Below are 10,133 nucleotides of genomic sequence, written 5' to 3' on the forward strand. Positions count from 1 at the left end.
TGAATGTAACAGGTGTAGCTTTCGAAAGTTAGGTTCTTCTGGTAAACAGAACCGTTTGTTGTTAGTGACTGCATAGGTTGACTCTCAGTGACTGTATAGGTTGATGCGCTTTAGGTACAGTTTCTCCTTTAAGCTTGTTTGATCTAGTGTTATGCTTTCCTCTGCTGTTCACATGTGCTTTCCCTGCAGTAGCCAGTGACTTTTAAAGAGTAATAAGATGTCTTTTGCTGATGCCATGCAATGCCCAGGAAGGTGTTTGACACACCTGATTAATAAACACCTTATAGCCACAGGAAGAAACATGAGATGTACCTTCATCTGTTTTTTTCTACGGTCTTCTTTGCATAACAACATTTACACCGATAAGTTCAATCAGGTCAGTTTTGTGTACCATAGAGAGCTATTTGATTGAACTCCTCCATTACTGTATTGCTTTCTGTGATGGAACATTCTGAAAATATCTCAATCGTAAGCACTTAAGTATCTTCACCTGTAACGAGACTCATGGCCCATAATATTTTTGAAAAAATCAGAAATACGTCCCAAATTTTTTTCCCTGCACTTGTGTCCACACAGGACTGGAATGTTCATCTTCATTCTCTGACGTTTTTGATGCCTTCATTTCACTTAAGATATAGCTTCATGCATAAACTTGGTAACTTAAGGGCAACTTACAAGAAAAACTGCTTCCTTTGGGTCCACAGTGTGGAGCAGTTTTATATCGGCCTCGCGTTATTATTAAACAGTGTAACAGTTCTAACTTCATTCACAATGTGTGAGTGACTGGCAAGTATTGTTGGAAAGCCAGTAAAAACACGCTACAACATTTTAAAATGAAACATAAAAGGAAAGGCTTTAAATATGAAATTAATCTTGATCGCTCTTCCTCAGCACCAAGTGGATCGTAGTCGTTTTCTCAAGTACATAAAAACTTTAGCACATATGTTTGAGCTCCTTGACTTTTTTACAAAAAAGAAGTATACATGATATCTCTTATTATGCACAGTCATGTTCAAGACTGTATCTGACAAGTACATTGTGCCAAATGAAGCATGTATGAATAAGTAAATGAAAACAGTAGTTGCATGGCAATCGAGTATTATTGTTGGTTTATCTCCAAAACTGGTGTAGGCTCATGTACTTTGAAACCTCGATATGGAATTCAAAAGGAAACTCAATCTGGTTATTCCTGAATAACTGAGACAGAGAATACCTGGCGAGAAATATTCCAGAAAATTGGAGTGAATAGACTACTGTTAAAGAGATTCAGTAATTGCAAACATTTATGGGCTAGCAAAGCAACCATAGGTAAGTGCTTTGCAAACATGAACATTAAACGCATTGTGCCTATGATTTGAAAGTTGAAAATGTAACTAGTAAGAATCAATACCACTCAAGTGAGCATTGTTTTCTGAGTTCTATCTGCATCAGATATCTAAACAAATACAATAAAAGATGATTTAAATGTATTACGAAAGCATGCTTTTCACATCACATACTTCTCTTTTGGCTTGTCTTAAATGTATCAACAAAAAGAAAGTTATATTTACGAGCGCAAACGCATCGTATTACTGCATCAAACAGGTACTTAAGATCAGAAGAACGTTTAAAACAGCCTTCCTGATACTTTGTTATAAGTGTAAACACAGTATATTTAATATTTAAAACAACAGTGGTGTGTACACGACAGGCGTTACGAACAAAATCATAAACAATATCCATGTGAACAACAGTCTGTTAATGTTTTGGGACTTCTAACATGGCGGCGCCTGCTTCAAACAATGCACATCGTAAGTCTGTAGCGCCATCTCCCCTTATCTTTACCTCCATCCTTGAAACAGACTTCATCTTTGACTTTACCCCAGAGTATAACGTCCAGTAGCATCAAATCATGCAAAACTATATGCCAACTGATGACACCTCCACATCCTATCCAGCGACCTGGAAATAGCTGTGCACAATAATATGACTGGAAGATGCACAATCAACAGAGCACACATAGGAAGTGCGGTAGTGGTGGGGGGTTACGGACAGGCGCTGTAAGGGAAATGTCGAGCGCTGGAGGAGAAGTGCCATTCTAAATTGAAGCATTTGCTCACATGTTTTGAAAATATTAAGTGGGGCCCCTCCACTCAAAAACTTGCGTCGTGACTATTCAAAAAGATCTTTCACCTCTGCTTTGGTTAGCATCTAAAAAAATTAGGCTGGAAATGCAACAAAAGCAGCAACTTATTTTCGCCTGGCTCATTAACTAATTCTAATTTTTAGAGAAGCATCATTAGCGACGAATTTTGAGTAAAACCTACACATTTCCCTTCTTGCCATTTAAAGTTTCCTTCTTTTGTCAGCTCAGTTTACACAGTGGCACCTCACTAACATATTGCGCAGATGTGGCAAAAGAAGTCTGAAACAGTAGTTATTAAGTTTATTGAGGATCTAAAGAAAAGTAAGGTCAATAGCTATGAAAAAGCACAACATCAGTACGAAAATAAACGTGTATTGTCTTGACTTACGTTTTCCCAAAACAATACCTTTCCTCATTTCACCAGCTAACGATGGCCCTTAAAAATTACATTCTTCCATCGAAAAAGTCTGCAGTTAGTGGAATAACACGTTGGATATGAAATTTCGCATGATAACCATGTGACAAAATACTCTGTGTGCTATCATTTGCCAGGATTTCATTTCGATATCTCAAACTAGAGATGGGTCAGTTCGAGTTACCAAAATGGGTTAACTCAGGTTGAGAGGATTTCAAGTCGACCCGAGTTAGACTGTTACTAAATCGAGTTCTGTTCATACAGTGCCAGGCGCTATTGATGATGTTTTCGCGCGAGGTCGGAATTTAATGGCCGTCGCGCTGATCGAACCCGAATTGAACTGAGTTGAGTCTATACCTACAGAAGAGAACATCAGTGACTGTGATCTTTAAAATGGAATAGCTTACTATGATTTATTTTGTTTGATCGAAAATCGTAAAGCTTCTGTTAAATATTATCTACAAGTGAGTCTACACAGAACATTAGCATCATGCTAACTCGGTATACATATATACAGGGTGGTCCAAAAGTCCGGAAACACCCTGATAAAATCCAAATGGAGTTGCAAACAAGGTAACAGAGTCCCTACACACGAGGAACGGGAAGGGCGAAACTTTATAGGGTATGCCACCAACATGGCGGCCATCTTGAAAGCCGCCATCTTGGATCCAACTCCAAAATTTCAAATGGGAACGTGGTCATGTGACATATCAAACAGATAGAGAATTTCACCAGAAAAACAATGCCATTGTTATTTTAAACATAGCTTTATTCATTCTCGGGTTATTGCCAATTACTTGCGGCAGCGAAACGATAACAAAGTGGTAACTTAACACCATTCATGTTCGCGCCCTGGTATTTCGCTATCTACCTGAAGATCAACCGATCATCGTCAGAATCCTTAGAGCACATTCCAGGGGTTACATGAGTGTATTTCTGAATCGCAGCCTATACAACAGCAATCGTTCATGCACATGACAAGGCATTTGACTACCTTAAAACAATCCAGTCACCAATAAAATCTTATAGAACATTCAAAGTGTCTCATGAGTGTATTCTCAAATCAGCCTCTAGTGTGGCATCCATTAACGTTCGTGAAGAGGTATTTAGCTACCTGTAGATCGTTAGATCGCCGAAAAACCATTACAGCAAATTCCGGGAAAATTACCATCTTCAAAATTTCATGTCAAAAGATTCGAGATTGCGGCCTGTTGCGCGGTGTGCAATCACGTGCCTGAACAGGATTTTCGCTATCGTGCGATCCAGTAATGGCTGTCAAAATTTATCCTGCGAATTTCGGATGTTTCACAAGCCTACTTTCAAAATTTCAAACAAAAAGTCCCAATATTGCTCTGTATACAGCGTTATGCAGCCATAATCGTGAACAGCAATTTGGCGACCTTACGATCACCCAATAACCATCAAAGTCTGCACAGTTTGTTGCAGGTTTTTCGCAATTATTTTCAAAATTTCAAGTCGAAATATCAAAAATTGCACCAGTGCATTACACTCGTGACTATACACTGATCAGTCAGAACATTATGACCACCAGCTTGCTATCGATATAAACTCGTCCAGGCGATAGCAGTATTACCTGACGAGGAATGACTACTAATCAGACACACGCACGGTGCATGTAGTATCACTGAGCGAGCTGACCATGTGTTGAAGGCGAGCAATCTATTTGAGTTTGACCGAGGGCAGATTGTGATGGCCCAGAGCCTCAGCACAAGCATTTCAGGCACTGTACGATTTATCTGGTGTTTGAGTTGTGCTCTGGTGAGTGTCTTCAATACATGGTAAAACCGAGGTAAAACCAAGTCCAGACATCATGGGGTTGGGTGGGCACTCCCCATTACAGATGTCAGATGTTGTAGACTGTGCAGACTAGTAAATCAGGACAAGTGGCGAACTGTGGAAGAACTAACATCAGAGCTGGACAGAGTACACATGTCAGAACACACAGTACACCAAAGATGATGGGCCTCCACAGCTAACGACTCATCCATTTGTCAATGTTAACATCGTGACGTTGGCAACTACAACTGAGATGAGCACGTGACCAATGGCACTGGACATTGACGCAATGGCAGAGCATTGCATAGTGTAATGAATTCTGATACCTTCTTCATCATGCTGATGGGAGGTCACAAGTCCATCGTCTTCCAGGCTCCTTGACACCAGTACTGTGGGATGGAGGCAAGCTGGTGGCAGCTCAGTTATGCTCTGGGCAACATCCATAGGTCCAGTGGAGGTCATGCAAAGCACTATGACGGCCAAGGAGTATCGCATACTGTTTGTAGACAATATACACCCCTTCATGACAATGATGTTTCCTGAAGGTAGTGGCATTCTTCAAAAAGATAATGTGCCAAGTCACAAGGCCAAGAGTTTGATAGAGTGGTTCGGGGAACACAGTGGCGAGTTCCAGTTGACGTGCTGGCCCCCAAACTTTCCAGATCTGAACCTGATCAAAAATGTCTGAGATGTGACTGAATGTGGCATCAGAGCTCATCGCCCCCTCCCCGGAATTTACGGGAATTAGGTGACTTGTGTGTGCTGATGTCGTGCTAACTCCCTCTAGCGACCTACCAAGGTCTCTTTGCTCTGATGCCATGATGCATCACTGCTGTTATCTGTGCCAAAGGTGGGCATACTGGCTGTGAGGTAGGTGGTCGTAATGTTCTGGCTGATTGGTGTATTCATATATAGTCACCAATTGGAAAAGAGGGCAGCTCATTTTGGATCACTGCACTTAATCGTAATCTGCACAAATAAGAAAGAGAGAATGGCACTGAATGTTATATCAGTTTTTTCATCCCAACTCAATTTGAACTTGGTTTACACAAACTTTCAAATTGGTTAACTCGGTTTGGTGTAAACCTGAGTTGGTCCACCGCTATCTCAAACCATCTATGAAATATGAGAAATGTTGTATACGCATATTTCACTCAGGCCTTATCGATGGAGTGCGCGATCGCAAATGAGAGTGCTACATCAGAGCAATTTTCTTAAGATTGATGAGAGATAGAGAACTCCGGCCACTTCTAAAGGAAAATTCAATACGTTTGCTAAATTTCATATACAGCAACATATTATGTAATCATAACGACCCCTAGTTTTCATTGAAAACTTTTTCGAATTTCGCACAGTGTCCTACTCCCACGCAAATATCACTGTAACTATGACCATTAACAGAATGATGTGCACATCATCATGAAGTTGACATATAAAGCTAAAAGTAACCCAAAAACGAAATTTTTTTACAGTATAGTTTCTGAGAAATCGTTTAAGAAAGATTGCAAGGCGTGCGCCTCAATTCTGTAATCGCTGACCAGACGAAACGGGGTAAATACTGTCGGCCTCCCCTTCCGAACAAACGAATGAACTCATCCAGCCCTTTGGACGAAAACTGGTCACTGCGTATCGGCCACTGTACCTTTCCCTGACTCTACCTACTAAGGGTTCTTCAATGGAGTAAGAACCAATCACATAGTCTCCAATAATGCGCATCAAATGTTTACAAACCGCTGCCGCTGATGTTCAAGCAGGCTCAGCCACTTTGTATTCCCAGTGGCCCAATAATGCGAATTTCTTATTGCACGTGCATATCAAGTTGACACTCGATGCAGTGGCTGATGGAAGCAACGGTAAATAGGATGCGTTGTTAACGAATGTTCCCATCAGCCGCCTCTTATAGCTTTGGTCATGTGTATTGGCGGGTGGCTGTTAGAGCGCTGTTGCCAGACCGTGAGCCACACGCACTTCATGGTCACATGCAACTTTGTTACTCGTAGAAACAACTTTTCCTTTGGTTAAAAGCAATATAATTACGTTTTTGCAGTGAAATAATTTCGTAAGCAATTGGAAAATGTTTTAAGAGCCTTGCCATTCAATTTGTTACCTCTAGACTACAGTGTTTAAAGTTATTATGGATATGCCTCAAAATGGTTCAAATGGCTCTGAGCACTATGGGACTCAACTGCTGTGGTCATCAGTCCCCTAGAACTTAGAACTACTTAAACCTAACTAACCTAAGAACATCACACACACCCATGCCTGAGGCAGGATTCGAACCTGCGACCATAGCAGCAGCGCGGCTCCGGACTGGAGCGCCTAGAACCGCACGGCCACCGCGGCCTGCATATTATGGATAACACCAGGTATTATATGTTTGTATGAAGTGTAAACGTACGTAAATCATGACAAACATTCATATCACAGTAAAAAATATAAATATTGGAATTTCAAGCAAATTAGCATGCTGAAAATGCATAACTGGTCAAACTTAGCTTTGTTCACTTCCAAACAGTAACCTTCTGACTTCTTTGGTTTGCTTCATCTGCAAACTAATTTACTTTCCTTAAGAAAACCAGTCTTCATACTGACCCAACATGGACAATGATCAATTTGGCCTGTTTCCCAACAGGTACCTTTAGGACCCCACTTTGCATTAATTCTGCCAGATGCACTTTAGTGAGTGGTTTGAGTAACCCAAGTTTCATCCAGGACATGGCGGTAACGACTGATATCCTCCGTTCCTTGACATGTACCCTTGACGGGGCTGCTGTGGAGATTCTCACAACGACGTCACTGATGCTCTTCATAAGGGTGTGGCGAACAAAGCCCCAGGTCCCAACAGGTTTCCGCTGGAGTTTTACTGCACATTCCACGACATTATGGGCTCATATTGGACTGCGATGTATGAAGAACTGATGAACCCTGACTTTCCCCTCCCACCCGAATTGGTAGAAGGCTTGCTTATCACGGTCCCTAAGGCATCGGGAGGTCGAGGAGTTGGACATTATCGGCCTTTGACCATGTTAAACTCTGACTTCAAGATTTTTACCCGGATTCTTGTGAGTCGCCTCTCAAGTCATTTTTCTGGATCAAACGTGCTTTGGTGGTCAAATTAACATTCAGACGGCACTCAGCGATTACCGTGACATCACAGCCCTGGCCAGTGGACTTCGACCATGCCTTTGATGCCTTAATGAGTCATGACTTTCTAGAAAACATAGGCCGACAGATGGCCTTCCCTAACAGGTTTATACACATCGTCCTGTGGCACCTCTGAGGTGTAGCGTCGCGTGTGGTAGTCAATGACCGTGTTCAGGCACTCAGTCCGGAACCGCGGGACTGCTATGGTCGCAGGTTCGAATCCTGCCTCGGGCATGGATGTGTGTGATGTCCTTAGGTTAGTTAGGTTTAAGTAGTTCTAAGTTCTAGGGGACTGATGACCACAGATGTTAAGTCCCATAGTGCTCAGAGCCACTTGAACCATTCAATGGCCGTGTGGCGGGCCCTATTAATGTCATGTCGTCAGTCCATCAAGGATGACAGCTGTCAATGCTCCTTTTCGCCATCGCCCTTGAGCCACTGTTGCTCAGTTTGAGGAGCCAGCGGATGATGGGTAATGTTTTCATCTGCCGCACCTATGCAGATGATGTCGTGTTCTTGGTTCTATCGAAGGATGAAGTGCGAAAGGCACTGGCATGGACCCACCAGTACGGGACTGGTGCGGGCAGCCATGTGAACCTGACTAAATCTAATGCTATATTTGTTGGTAGAGGTCTTCCTGCAGAGGGTGTGGCTCCATTGCCATTAGTGGACAAGCTCAAATGTTTGGGGATCACCTTCACACGTGATAATGCGCACGATCACGTTTAACTATAAACGCCTGCTTCAAGCTATCCGCACGAACGTTCGTGTCAACCTCCTGAAAGGATTGGACATGTTACAACAGGTGGATTTTGTTAACACTCATCTAGTCTCGCGAATACCCCATTTAGCACAGATTTTACCAATGCCAAAGGCAATGGCGCACACAGACGTCAGGCAGCGTTCGGCTATTTTGTAAGGGCGGGTCTTACCTTAGAAATCCGCTACGGCACACTTCCTGACACTTCCTCCTCGAGATGGCGGCCTCGAGAGGAGCTGCCCTAGGTGTGTAAGTACGATGGTTAAATCGTGGACCCGCCGCCCAACCGGATTATCGGGAAACCTGATTGACGAACTGGCCCTCCCTCTCGAGTGGCACCCGTTGCACGAGCCCAAATTTCTTCCTCTCTCTCACATGCTAGGACCTTTTTCATCGAATACAGTTACGTCCATACTGACTTGCCTAGTACCAGGAACCATATGGCACGTGATGTATACCGCCTAATGATGAGAAATCATGCACAGGATGTTGTGGAAAGCCGATATCCTACGATAGCGTGGCCCGTGCTTTGGCGTTCTGTGCACCATGTCCTCCTCGACACGAGCATTCGTGCCACCTGGTGTCTGGTCGTTAATGGAAAATACATGACACAACTTCGTCTACATGCCATAAAAATGACAGATTTGCCGCTGTGCCTTCGTTGTCACACGCTTGATATGGACAAACATAGACTGATGTGTGGATCTCCTGCCGATGTGTGGCAGCTGACTCAGAAGGTGCTTGCCTTTCTTCTATGTATGGCTCCCCATGCCATTACACCGCAATCTCTTCTGTTCCCAGATGAGACACACTTCTCTTCTGTTCCCAGATGAGACATACTTCTCACACCGCCAACTTTTTGGGTGGTGCCTTCTTCGATCCACCCTGCAGGTGGGGTGCCCCAGGTATGAGAAGGTGATTTCAGTGAGATTGCTTGCCTTTCTTCTACGAATGGCTCCCAATGACATTACACCGCAATCTTTTCTGTTCCCAGATGAGACGTAGTTCTCACGCACGAAGACCAACGGTGAGACCTGGATAAAAGGCCTCTCGATCTCTTATTTGTTCCATGAAGGTGATAAGAATATTCTTGATTTTTGGACGTTCTTGCAAGATCACTTTACTTTTCTCTTGCACCATCCGCGATACCGTCAGTACTATGCCAACTTTTTGGGTGGTGCCTTCGTGATCCTCCCTGGAGGTGGGGTGTCCCAGGTATGAGAAGGTGATTTCAGTGAGATTGTGTAATACCAAAACTCAGTCCAATGTAAAATGGAATATTCTTTGTGAAGACGTGCCTGGAACATGCCTGACTACCTTGGGATTCAGAGTGCGTCTACCCAAAAGTTGGCGGCTAGCAGATGCCATTTTGTTTTTTCTGCCAGGAGGGCGTTTTATTTAATTTAATTCCCTTAAAGTTTTGTTATTGACGGTAATTACAGATCATTATTTTTCGCCTGAAGGGTGACCTATGTGATCTCAAAAAATATATAAAAAATAAAAGTAATTGGTATGATACATGATCTGATGTTGAAAGAGCATACTTATTACGTTTTCAAGAAATATTTTTTTTACTTTTATGAAGTAGGCCGTAATTTATTTTAGTACAACAGAGATTTTTATTTGCTTTGTCATTATCTAAGACATTTTACTCACGACCTAGGAAAAAAACGAAGTTGCTAGAGCGAAACAAATTTTTTAAAAAAAGAATGACATGGTGGCCGGTCGTTACTGTTGGGCATTTATGGGCTGCTAGGACAGTGTGTGTTTGTTTTCGTATATCACTAATTTATACACCAATGTTCGTTCCTGTTATAGAAGCTTCAGTATTGGTACGGAATAATCTTATTTTCTATAACGAAACAGATTTATCATTGGTGAATGGACTTATT

Source organism: Schistocerca gregaria, chromosome 1 (genome assembly GCF_023897955.1).
Source record: "Schistocerca gregaria isolate iqSchGreg1 chromosome 1, iqSchGreg1.2, whole genome shotgun sequence".
Taxonomy (NCBI): Eukaryota; Metazoa; Arthropoda; class Insecta; order Orthoptera; family Acrididae; genus Schistocerca; species Schistocerca gregaria.